The sequence below is a fragment of the Capsicum annuum genome, chromosome 11, assembly GCF_002878395.1.
Source record: "Capsicum annuum cultivar UCD-10X-F1 chromosome 11, UCD10Xv1.1, whole genome shotgun sequence".
Classification (NCBI taxonomy): Eukaryota; Viridiplantae; Streptophyta; class Magnoliopsida; order Solanales; family Solanaceae; genus Capsicum; species Capsicum annuum.
In genome coordinates, this window is record NC_061121.1 from 225,121,252 (window position 1) to 225,134,910 (window position 13,659).

At 35.0% G+C, this 13,659-nt stretch overlaps 1 pseudogene; it reads left to right on the top strand.

Moving 5' to 3' along the window:
• Nucleotides 1–13,659, top strand: part of LOC107846204 — a 67,898-nt pseudogene that overhangs the window by 23,750 nt on the left and 30,489 nt on the right.

Consider the following 13,659-nt stretch of genomic DNA (forward strand, 5'->3'; position numbering starts at 1 on the left):
ACATATTTTTTCTTTTCTTTGAGAGTCTTTAAAAAGATTTAAAAAAAAATTGAGACTATTTTTTAATTTTACGTCTTGTATTTTATTTTTGTTTCGACTATGTTAATCCATCGGCGTAACATTTTTGCGCAAAGACGAAGGTCTTGCAATTAATCCTAAACCTCTATATAATAGTTCAACAATATTAATTATGTTTGAAATAACAAAAGAATTTTGTAGCAAAAAAGTGTACAAAATTAAAGAAGGATATTTTTGCAAACAAAAATTTCTTTTATAGAAATTATGTAAGATGTATTATTTCCTATACATCAAACCAAACAATGTATAAGAAAGAAATAATACATGCATAACTAATACAACAACAACAACAACAACAACAAACCCTGTGTATTCCCACATAGAGAGGTCTGGGGAGGGTAAGATGTACGCAGTCCATACCACTACCTCCGGAGAAGTAGCAAGGTTGTTTCCGATAGACCCCCGGCTCAAGATAAGATAAGTCATCATAAACGTACACAAAGCATGGAATAATATGACATGACATAAATACGCCACCTATAAGGAGTAGTAAATAAAGAATAGTAAGCAATCGTAATGCAGCATAACAAAAATACTGCACCGGCCAAGTAAAGGCCTATCCTACCTACCGAAAAAGTCACTAGCCTTCTATCCTAATACGCGTCCTTCAGATCTTCCTATCTAGGGTCATGTCCTCAGTAAGCTGTAACTGCTTCATGTCCGCCCTAATCACCCCTCTTCAGTATTTCTTTGGCCTACCTCTACATAAAATACAAGTATTACGAATGTAAACATTACTAATATAATATATTTTGCATTGTTCTTATAAACTCTACCAAACGAACCCTGCTTGATTAATCTAGGACCAGGGGTGAGTTCTCATAGGGTCAACTACAACTTCAATTGAGTCTTTGTGCAATTTAAATTCAATTGAGTCTTTGGGCAATTGCAATGATGAGGCAGTATTGCGTTCCTCCCGACCAGAGTCGTCGATCGAGCCGATTCTTGCAACCTCATATGTTAGACCAATACCTCAATTGATTAATCTAGGACCAGGGGTGAGTTTTCATAGGGTCAACTACAACTTCAATTGAGTCTTTGGGAAATTGAATGATAAGATGGTATTGCGTTCCTCCCGAGCAGATTCGTTGATCGAACCGATTCTTACTACCTCATATATTAGACCAATACCTTAATTGATTAATCTAAGACCAGGGGTGAGTTCTCACAGGGTCAACTATAACTTCAATTGAGTCTTTGGACAATTGAATGATGAGATGGTATTACATTCCTCCTGACCAGAGTCATCGATCGAACCAATTCTTACTACCTTATATATTAGACCAATGCCTTAATTGATTAATCTAGGACCAGAGGTGAGTTCTCATAGGGTCAACTACAACTTTAATTGAGTCTTTGGGCAATTGAATGATGAGACGGTATTGCGTTCCTCCCGACCAGAGTCATCGATCAAACTAATTTTTACTACCTCATATGTTAGACCAATACCTCAATTGATTAATATAGGACCAGGGGTGAGTTCTCATAGGGTCAACTACAACTTTAATTAAGTCTTTGGGCAATTGAAATGATGAGACGGTATTGCGTTCCTCCCAACAAGAGTCATCGATCGAATCGATTCTTACTACCTCATATGTTAGACCAATACCTCAATTGATTAATCTAAGACCAGGGGTGAGTTCTAACAACAGATGGGTAATCTGTTACGACATGTGAGATGGGTAATCTATCACAATAGATTACTTAATCTTTTTGATAGTTTGCAATAGATTAGTATCTGATGCAATTGGTTGAACTTTTATTTTTATACAATTTCAATTGAGTTCATATACCTAAATTGATTAAACTAGGACCTGGGGTGGGTTAGTTCATAGGGTCAACTATAACTTCAATTGAGTCTTTTGGCAATTACATGATGAGAGTTTTAAAAATTACGCATACCTTTTATAATTTTAAAAAATAATTGAGATTATTTCGGACCAAATTAACATTTTCAAAACTTGTCATTCTTTTCTAAAATACAAATCAACTCATACAAATCATCCATTTGCGAGAAAAATGTTTCATCATTTCAAATTTTGAGTTCTCGCTCTTTTCTCTTTCTCACTCAATTATATAGTACAAACAACAACTACTACTACTCAACAAATTGCTCTACCCTTCACAACAGATTCATTTTCTTCTTATTTTTGACCACATAGGTGTTATTTTCGACGTTATTCTTGCTTGTATCAGTCGTTTTCTCTATCTTCATAGGTAACAAAGTTTGAGAAGAGCTTTATATTTGTTATTTTTTTCTAAAAAATAAGGGCTTTTAAGTTAATGATGAAAAATAAAACTTTTAGTTGTATTATCTTCGAGAATGGGTTTACAATTTTGAGTTTTGATGGTAAAATCGTAGGAAAAACTCGAGAAAACCCTAGTTTGTGTCACAGTGTTCCGTTGATTGTCGTGGTATTATTGGATGGTGTCTGTGATGGTGATGGTGGTGGTGGTGGTGGTCGTCGTTGTCATTGTGGCACTGGTGGTGGCTATTGGTGGCATTGGTTGGTGGTGTTTATGGTGGCTGTCGGCGGTGTCGGTATTCGTGGTATTGGTTGGTGGTGTTTGCGGTGGTGGTGGCTGTTGGTGTGTCGTTATTGGTAGTGTTTGTAGTGTATTTTTTAAAATTTATGCATACATCAATTGTAATATATTTTTTGTTTTTCTGTTGTTTGTAGGTAAAACATGTCTTCCAAACAAAAAGAAAGTAAAAGTGGATCAATGTTTGACCACCCCAAAAAAAGGCTATAGTACAGAGGGATTCGGAGGAGCTTCCTGAACAATCTCAGTCAGGAAAACAAAGTAAAACTGAAGAGAGATATGAAAACATTGAGGAAGGTGGACAAGGGTCTGTAGACGGTGATGAAGAAAATAAAAGTGATAAAGAGGAGGAATTAAAGGGTGAGAAAGAGAAAGAGAAAGAGGATGATCATTAACATGATGATAATGGATCACCAATGGGGCATGAATTAATATCGACATCCCAGCATGATTCTGTCAAAACTTTAAGTATTGACAAGTTTCAAGTTGCGATGCCGATAAATGACAAAAAAAAAACGAAGAACTAACTGGTCAAATTATACTTAAATGTCAGATGGGAGTAAATTTACTAATTTTAGGAAAATTATGAAGGACGAATACATAGACAGACTTTTTAAGAAGAGTTGCTTTGGATGTTTTCTTGATCTGGCTAAGGATTCCCCTGCCCATTTCCCAATGAGGATGGTATATGGTCTTCTCAGCGCAGGATCAAGTCCACAGGGGAAAACAAAAAGATGGATAAAATCTGGATCAACTACTGCGGTATGCCAGTTTGTTTTGGCTTGCAAGAGTTTGATATAGTGACGGGCTTGAGATACCATCATCCAAAAGAACCACCTATCGCCAAGGGAAGACCCCGCAAAAGATCTAAAGTAAGAAAACGTATGGAAAAAATAAATGAGTTATTTGACATTGCTCGACGTGTCTACAAAGCATTAGATTTATTGACAGATCTCATGGATAAAACCATACCTAAGCAGTACAGGGAGCAATTGTGCTTAGCTTGGTTTGCCCATTTGGTTATATTGGCAAGAGACGTCAACAAGGTTATGGAAGATGATTTGTTGGCACGTGCTAAGGATTTTGATAAATTCAACAATTATCCTGGGGATATGATAACTTCTACTTGACTGTCTAATATTTACTGACAAAGCTAACCTCAGGGATGACCATATTATACGGCTTTCCTTGGGCTTTCACAATAAAATAGTCATTATGACTTTTCTTTGCTTGCTTCCTGTTTACATTTTTTAGGCTTGGGTATTTAAAGCCATTCCTCCCCTCCGAAAGTAGGTAATGGATTACCCAGATGAGGTTTCTCATCTAAGGATGTTTAGTTGATTGGCTGCAAAGAACAACACCAAAATTAAGGAGGCTGGTCTGTTTAACCCACCGAATGATGCAATACGTCTTCTTCAAGTAAAATAATTTTACTCAATGAAAGATATTGAACAGATGTTATATCTGGTGCAATAGATGTTATATCTGATGCACCAGATGGGATATCTGTTATGACAGATTACCTATTCTGTGACAACCTATGCAACAGATAGATACTTTGTTACAATAGATGATTGATATCTTGCATCAGATTACCCATCTGTTGCTTTGGTTCTCTGAACTCGACTCCTAACAGATTAACCATTTACTATAAATTATGCAACAGGTGTGTAATCTGATGTAACATATTATTAATACACATACAGATTATCTGTTGCATAACATGTAACCCAACAGATTACCCAGTTTATGCAACTGGTGTAACAGATTGGTAATCTATTACGCCAGATGATTGATATTTTGCATCAGATTATCCATGTGTTACTCTAGTTCTCTGAACCTAACCCAAACAGATTTTAGCCATCTACTGTAAACTATGCAACAAATATATAAGCTGATGCAACATATTGTTAATCTGTTGCAGAATTTGACTATTAAAATAATAGCAAAACTATGAAAATTATTATATTATATGATTTAAATATATCTGTCTTTTTTTTTCTAGGTTGTGCATCCACAGATCGTGCCTACTGAGGAGGAGTCGTTGATGACTTCTTATATTACTCTAGGTCATGTTGATACTATAGCAGACCCAACGGTGGAGATAATAAGGAAGGAATTGGATGGAGCAACAGCCATAAGAAGAGCAGTTAGACAAGGTCAGCCTAATGTTGAGGCTCTTCATGACCAACCTACTAAGGTAGATCCGGGTGCTTCTTCTGGTGGAGTTGTTGGTGTTAGTGGTAGGCATGTTGATGCTTCTACCACTCGTGATGATGAGCATGTTGATTCTCAAGAAAAAATAAATATGTTTGAAAAAACCCTTTTCACCCATGCAAAGGTCCCTCTCACCCCTCTTCACCCTCGTGTTCTCGCTATAAATGCGAAGAGTGCAAGGATAGCCAGGATAAACTCTTTGAAAAAGTAGAGGCTATCTCTAAAGCTATTGAGGAATTCAAATCCAAGAGGGGTGTCATACCATCCAAGAATTTGAGGGAGCAATACACTGCTACATTGTTGTTAGGAGGAAGAAAAGAGCAATAACCGACGTACTCTCCTGTCAAAAATAAAAAATAATTACAACTCCTCCCTCTTAAAAAGCTGTTGAAGTTCAGGGGTCATTCAAGAAGAAGGTATACATATACGCAGAACTTGGCACCAAAAAGAAGAGGGATCTGCAATAGGCCACAAATGCCAAGCCAGGCGCACCAAATTAACCCAGGCCTTCCTTTCCCCCCAAGATTTCCACACTATGACAGATATGCGTATGTAGTATGAGGAAAAGGCAAGTTTACTTTTCCTAACCTAGCATTTTAATCTAATCTACCCCTTGAAGAAGAAGCTACGCAACAGATGTGAAGTCTGTTGCAACAGCTGGGTATTTTGGTGTAACTAATAGTGGTTCTGTTGCAACTTACTATCCATCTATTGCATAAGTTGCATTGGATTATTGGTTCAGAGAACCCTATGCAGCAGATGGACCATCTTTACAATTACTAACCTATTTAAAAATTGTCTTCTTATATCACAGCATGTTGACAAAATTCTCTGCCTAATGAGGGAAAGGCAATTAACGTACCCCAAAGCTTATGACGCTGTCGATAGGATAATAGACCTCGACTTCTGCAAGAAGATCAAAGATAAGAACGATCAACTTAATAATGCCGCATTAGATTGTGGCGCGAGATTTGATTTCTTAGCTTCTACGTTGGATTGGAATGAAGAAGAAATAATAAAATATATTAGAGGGGAGAGGCCAAATCCACACAACAAGATCTTGACCGAGGAAAAGAGGATTCTTGAAGTCATTAGCGTGAAGGTCATACATTATCAGACTGTTGAGATACTACTCGAGAAGGGAAAGATCAATGTTTATGACTGCAACGAACCTCTTATTGACGATGTTGATCTTTTTCTCCTCATGGAGCCACTGATGGAGCTGTTTCCCATCTTGTTGAGGGAGAGTAAACTGATGAATCATTTTCCAAAGAAATCATGGGATTATGGCAGTCGAAACAACGATATGATTCTTCCAAACAATGATGCCGGTTATGTGAGCGGCTCGCACGCTCTTAGACACATCGAATGTTTGCTAACCAGCATAGAAATAGCCGAGTCAATGACCTTTCTGTGCGACAACACTGTGGCAAATCTGCAAGAGGTCTGGGCTTATAGGGTACTAACTGGATGTTTGAAGCCTATGTATATAGAAGAGCCCGTGAAATAATAATTTTTTATTTCAAGTCACACTTCACTTTACTTTAAATTACATGTACATGTAGTGACAATAGTTTTTTTCTGATAGAATGAAGGTTGAGTTTTTTATAATGCAATAGATTATCAATCTGTTGTAAAATATATTTTATCTGTTCTGGTAGATAGTTTATCTAGGTTGGTCATCTATTGCATTATGCTGATGTTATTTCTATCTAATCTAAGTCTAATCTGTTGCAACAAAGGAAAGACCTGTTTGATAATTTCCAACAGATGACCTAAATTTTATAACATGTGCCTAAATCTGTTTGATATTTTGCAACAATTACACGCTTAAATATCAATGTGCTCGACAACACCAAACCAGTAGCAAATACACCACCATGAAAATTTCAGCAATTAGGCTTGAAAATTTATGTGCCCAACACCACCAATCCAATAGCAATAACGGCAACAATGTAGAATCTTCTTGCTCGATTTTGTTTCTCTTCAGAAGCCTTGACTTTCTTCAACAAACCCCAGATTACACGATTTTATTGTGAAGCGTGTCGTTCTTCATACCAATCAAAGTAATCTCATCCACTCAATTCTATAAAAACAAGAACACAATTACAAAAAATTACAAGTCAATAATTAATCAACTAATTAAAAAAATATTATCTTTGAAATCTTACAAGTGAAAAACCTACAATCTGGATTTTGTTGATTCCAAGAAGTCTTCAATAGAGCTTCATGACCGCACTTACAATTTCAAAAATCGTTATCACAAAAAATAGTGGAAGATGCGCTCGACATTGTCAAGCTCAGTTGAAAAAAAAATGAAGAAAAGAAAGACCAAATTTAAATAATTTGAAGAATTTGGATAGATAAAAAAAGATGAAGATGAAGAAGAAGATTTGGGAATTTAGGGTTAAATTTTAGGAAAAAGATGAATATATAAGATATTGGGGGAAAAAATAACCGTTGGGGGCAAAACAGATGCCAAGTCAGCAAGAAGTGTCAACTTGACACATTTGTGCCTATTTTATTTTACGTGTTTAAAATGATTACTGTCTACTTATGCCTGTTTATTTTAGGTGTTTGAACTGAACACTGTCATTGGGTTCCGCCTTTTTTATTTCAATTCACTTTCACTTTTTCACATGTAGTGGTAATTTTTTTATGTCCAATGAAAGTTGAATTTTTATAATGCAATAGGTTCTTCATCCGCTGTAATAAATATTCTACCTTTTCTGACATATAGTTTATCTGTTGCAATAGGTTGGTCATCTGTTGCATTATGTTGGTGTTTCTATCTAAGTCTATCTGTTGCAGCAGTGGAAAGACCTGTTTGATAAATTCTAACAGATTACCTACCTGTTGCAACATATGTCAAATATGTTTGATATTTTTCAACAGATGTGATGTCTGTTGCAATAGATACATTATCAGTTGCAATATTTGAATCTAGTCCATTTTAATTAATAAGTTCAAATCTAAAGAAAAAATAAAATTCATAGATAAAACAAAATAAATCGAAACCTTAAGAAATTAGCTGAAATAAAATCAACAAATAAATGAAATATAAAAAAATTATTATGGGTACAGATCTTAATAAATACATCAACAATTTAAGTATTGATGACAAGGAGTCTTAAGGAGGGGTGAGGTTATTACTTTGACAGACTCAATCTATAAAGATCTACTCAATATGGACAAGTTGTTCTTCATCCGGTGCTATGGAATTCGGTTTTGCTCGTCATGGATCTTTATTGTCGCTTACGTATAGTTTCTGCGCTTTCTGTTCTCCGTATTTTCATAAAAAGAGTAGAGTAGCATATTGTCAATGTTGTTCAGCAGTAGCTTCTACATCCACCTGGAAAGCCAGAATTGGTCAATGCTAATCACGGAGATACAATAAAATGAAAAAGGATAACTCATCTGTTCTAGCAAATCAAACAGGTCTTCCTCCTGTTTTAAATTGTCCCAAATAGATTATATTTCTATTGCAATAATGAATCAACTGATAGGTCAAATTTCTACATGAGAAAGACCTGTATGATAATTTCCAACAGATGAACCATCTGTTGCAACATATGACTCATCTATTACAGCAGATAGGTCATCTATTGGTACAAATAAAAGCAGTATGAAGAGCTGTTTGATTTCCTAAAACAGATGACACATATGTCGCAACAGGTACATTATCCAGTGCAACAAGTTAGTCAACTGTTGCAACAGATACATATATTTGTTTGATAATTTTCAGCAGATGTGTCATGTGTTGAAACATAAATGTGTCTGCTTGTTAGTTGGAAGACATATATATTCACCTTGTTCAGCTCGTGCTTCTCTCCTTTGGACATTGTACATTGCTCTGTGCAACACACAGACAAAAAAGTTGCAATTTTGCTCTTTTGGATGCTTGACAATGCCTTGGAAATCACTTTCCTTCTTCTTTTAGCTTTAATCTCTAATGGAGTGGATGGGAATAAAATTCTCTTTGATAGAATGACACCCCTCTTAGATGTCAATTCCTTTACAGAAGCGGTTAATGCATTAAAAATATTAATCACTACATCATGTTTTGCCCTGCAGGCTTGACATTTACATACAGAACATTCGCTGGGAGAGGCAAAATTTGTATAACCAGTATGATCATACTCATAATGGTTTATTTTAAATACTGTAAGAGGAGCATCATTAGCACCAACAACAACACCACTACCACCACCAACAGCTCCATCACTACTAAGACCATCAACAATAACAAGCCCACCCTCCAAAATTATTTTTCTTGTAATGGTTGTTGCTTTAAACAATTTTATTTTTATTCTGTCGATAACCTTAGGGTCCGATAAATTTTGGACAGACCTTAAAGTAAGAAAAAATGACATCTTCAACTCTCATTGATCGAAACTAGCGATGGATGCACAATCTAACATAAATCATTACATATATTAGAATGATGATTAGATCATTCAAAAAAAACATTAATTAAAATAAAAACTTAATTAGAATTATACTTACTGCATCCTTCGGGGGGTTGAAGAGATCAAGAAATTTTGCATTTTTATCAGTTTTGGCAGACAACCATCTCAAGATTCTTGAACGAAAAACTTCTTCTTGGTAGTTCACCTATTGTCTCAAATGAGGAATGGTTTCAAACGCCCAAGCCTATAAACTAACGCCAATAAATCAAAACTGTTATTGAGTGAAAAAAAATGAATGATATCATAATAAAAGAAAGAAATAAAACAGTAACCATGAAAGCCCATGGAAAGTCATATAAGTGTCTTTGGTGCTAACGGAGTCAACAAATATTGGACAGTAATTTTGAAGCTTTCATAACCCCAAGGATAGCTGTTAAATGCCTCAAGATCCTCGGAGAGCTTTATTAAACCAACGTTTATGTTGTTGTTAATGCCTCTTGCCCAAATAATATTATGTACAAACTAAACCAAGCACAACGACTGCTTGTGCTTCTTTGAAAGTTCTTTACCTTTAAACGCTTCTATCAAATTTTTATTTTTGAAGCTTGGACCAATAATGGACACCAGGTCAGCACGATCATACGACTTGCCTTTGCCTTTTTTGGATGTGCGGGGTGTTTTTTTGGGTTAGAACAGGTATAACTTGAGAAGGAGGATAACATTTTAGTCCAGTAACTATGGCAAACTCCTTCTAACCAAAACAAATAGGAATGCCATAGTAATTTATCCACACCTCATCCATCTTATCTTTTTTTTCATACATAAACCTATGCTTGAGAAGTTCATATACCATTTTTATTTGAAAACAAGCATTGTTGTCCTCCGATAAATCAAGATATTTCCCAAAGCAGCTGTCCCTGAAATAAGCATCTCGAAGTATTTTTTTGAAGGCGTCAAAAGATTTTCCCATGGCTGACTTAACCATGAAATCACCCGTTAAATCTATGGCACCATCGCACTGTATTCTCACAAGATAACGGTCAATGCTGAAGGTTTTGACCAACTCTTTGGCGGAAGGGCTATTAGCATTTGGATCATCTCTTTTGAAATATTCTTCCTCCCCTGTTCATCATATTTTGCTCTTGATTGAGATAACGCTTGTAAAGCAAGCTCATAGAGTGGTGGATGTAGCCTAGCTGCTTCACTTGTTCCTTTACTTGGACTTGATTCGGCTTCTGTTCTTTTGAGAGCCATATTATCTAAAATTAACAGAAATATAAAAAAATATATTATAGTTGATTAATGCATCATTAAAAAGGATAACAGTAAATCTAACAAGCAAAATAGTAAAATAACAGTTCCAACAGATCACTTATCTATTGCACCAAGTAGTGTATCTGTTGCAGCATATAACAAACTTGTTACAGCGAATGAGCAATATTTTGCAATAATACAAAATGTATCACTCATTTTTAAGATAGATGAATGGTTTGTGCAACAGATCACACATTGTTGCAACATGAGTGATCTGTTAGAACAGTTAAATAACCTGTTGCAGCGGATGAGTAATCTGTTGCAACAATACAAAATATATCACTCACCTGTTGAGAAAAATAATGGTCTGTGAAGCAGATCACATATCTGTTGCAACATATGAGTGATCAGTTAGAATAGTTAAATAACCTGTAGCAACGACTGAGTAATCTGTTGCGACAATACTAAATATATCACTCATCTGTTGAGAAAGATGAATGGTCTATGCAATAGATCACACATCTGTTGCAACATATAAGTGATCTATCAAAACAGTTAACTAACTTACAGCAATGACTGAGTAATCTATTGCGATAATACAAAATATATCACTCATCCATTGAGAAAGATGAATGGTCTGTGCGACAGGTCACACATCTGTTGCAACACATGAGTGATTTGTTGGAATAATTATCAACGGGCAATATTGTTTAGATTTCTTCCAACATCGGATCATCTATCGCGATAGATGAATGATCAGTTGGAAAAATCATATCTTGGACATGTCCTGTTGGAAGAGCTGATATGATTTTCTCCAATAGGAGCTTCATCTATTGCATCATATCATTAATTCGATGGTTCTTCTGTTGCATCAAATGGTTAATTAGTTGCATCAGATTTTTTATCTGATGCTTAATCTATTGCAACATGTGGTTAACCTGTTGCATCAGATAGTTAAACTGTTGCATCATATGATAAATAAGTTGCATCGGATGATTAATCTGTTATATCAAAATTATAATCCGATGGTTCCTCTGGTGCATTAGATGGTTTATCTGTTGCATCATCTGACAAATCTGTTGCATCAGACGGTTAATATGTTACACCAGATGGATAATCTGTTGGATAAAATAAAAATAAGTAGCATGATTTTGTTCAATAGAAAAACAACAATATCACCATTTTTACCAAGAACAAGAACAGAACAAATCAACCCAAATCGTTGTTTTGTTTTTATAAACACAAACAACAAAAATCAAACTTCAAAAAAAGACAACAAGCAACAAAAAATCATAATTCACTTCGAAAAGAGAAGAGAAAAAATATCAGAAATTAGGGTTTTGTTCAGACTACATTTCAAATTAAAGCAACAAATATTGAAATTGTTAACCAATACTATAAGAGAAGTTAGCTCAAGTTCCTCGTTTTCTTCAAAACTAAAAAGGCCATAAATTTTTACCTGTGAAAGAAGAAAAGGAACGATGATGAATTCGAAGCTGTTGTGGTCGGAGAGCAAGGCTGTCACGTCGATTGAAGGTTGAAGAATTCAAAGTTGTTGTGACCGGAGAGCAAGGCTGTCACATCGATTGAAGGTTGAAGTCAAAAAGGAACTCGAAGCCCAACTATTTATCGTCGGATGTTGAAGTCGTCGAGGATTGAAAGGAGAAATTTGCAAAACTGTTGGTTGGAAGAGAGTTGAGAGAAGGTGTTGAGAGAGATAGAGGAAAGAGACTGATTGATTTGGATTGAAGAGGGGTGTGGATTTGGTTGATTTGTATTTTTGAAAAGATTAGAAAGTTTTGAAAATATTAATCAAGTCTACAATTAACTTAATCAAGTTTTCTAATGATGTTTGGCCCTTTAAGTTGGTCAATGTCACCAATCCTTCATTCAAAACTTAAAAGACACCTTTCCTTCAATTTTCTCTAGTAACTTCCCCTGTGGAGGTAGGGAAAGAGGTTCCATATGTGACATTTCGCATTGATTCCGTCATCCCCACCTTCTGACACACCTTATTTTCACCCCCACTAGCAACCACCCATCTCCGTAGAATTTTCCTATATATATATATATATATATACTTTTAGAATAATATTTTTTACCTATTTACTGTATACAAAAAAAATAAAAAATAATTGACTTATTTTTCAAGAAAACATTTTTGACATACCGAACACACCCTTAAAGTTTGAATGTTGTTAATACTCTTTCTCTAAATTTTTTTTTCTTGCAGTGCTTGCTTCTTGGTTTAGATTGAAGTATCCTCATATAGCTCTTGGTGCATTAGCTTCATCAGCTCCAATTCTTTATTTTGAAAATATCACTCCACAAAATGGCTATTATTCAATTGTGTCTAAGGATTTTAAAGTAAGAAAGTGTTTAGATTTTTTTCCTTACATTTTAGAAGTCCTTTATTATTTTATTTTTATTTTTTACTAACAAGTTAAGTTTCTATAATTATTTCAGGAAGTTAGTAAAAGTTGTTATCGTACTATAAGAAATTCATGGTCTATAATTGACAGAATTGCTTCAAAAAAAAAATGGACTCTCCTATCTCAGCCGGCAATTCAAGACTTGCTCGTAATGTTTTCTTTTTCTTTTATATATCTTGTTATAATTGAGTGATCGGATATGTATATACATGCATCCTCGATGTAAGTAATTTTTACATCAGATCATCTGTTATAGCATACACATCTTATATTCAAAATTACATATCCCGTAATTTAGGGAAATTTCCCTGTATGATATCATTTGAGTGATCGATTAGCATAAAATCTTTTTTTGTTTAACAGATTTTATACACTATTAGTATAAGTAATTCACCATCATACCACTTTTATCTATCTTAAGAAGTAATTACTACTTTATTGTGTATCTATATTTATCTATTTATTTATTTTTTTGGGAATTTCAGACAGTTGAATGATTGAAGGATTATTTGAATTTCGAATATTCATCCGCTGCTCAGTATAACGGGCCACCAAGTTATCCAGTGACAATAATTTGTGGAGGAATTGATGGTGCACCAAAAGGAAGTCATGGTCTTGATCGTATTCATGCTGGGATTGTTGCCTACGAAGGAAATTTGTCTTGTTATAACACAATCTACACTCCTAGTGAAAGTGACATGGGATGGGCATGGCAAGTAAGTTAC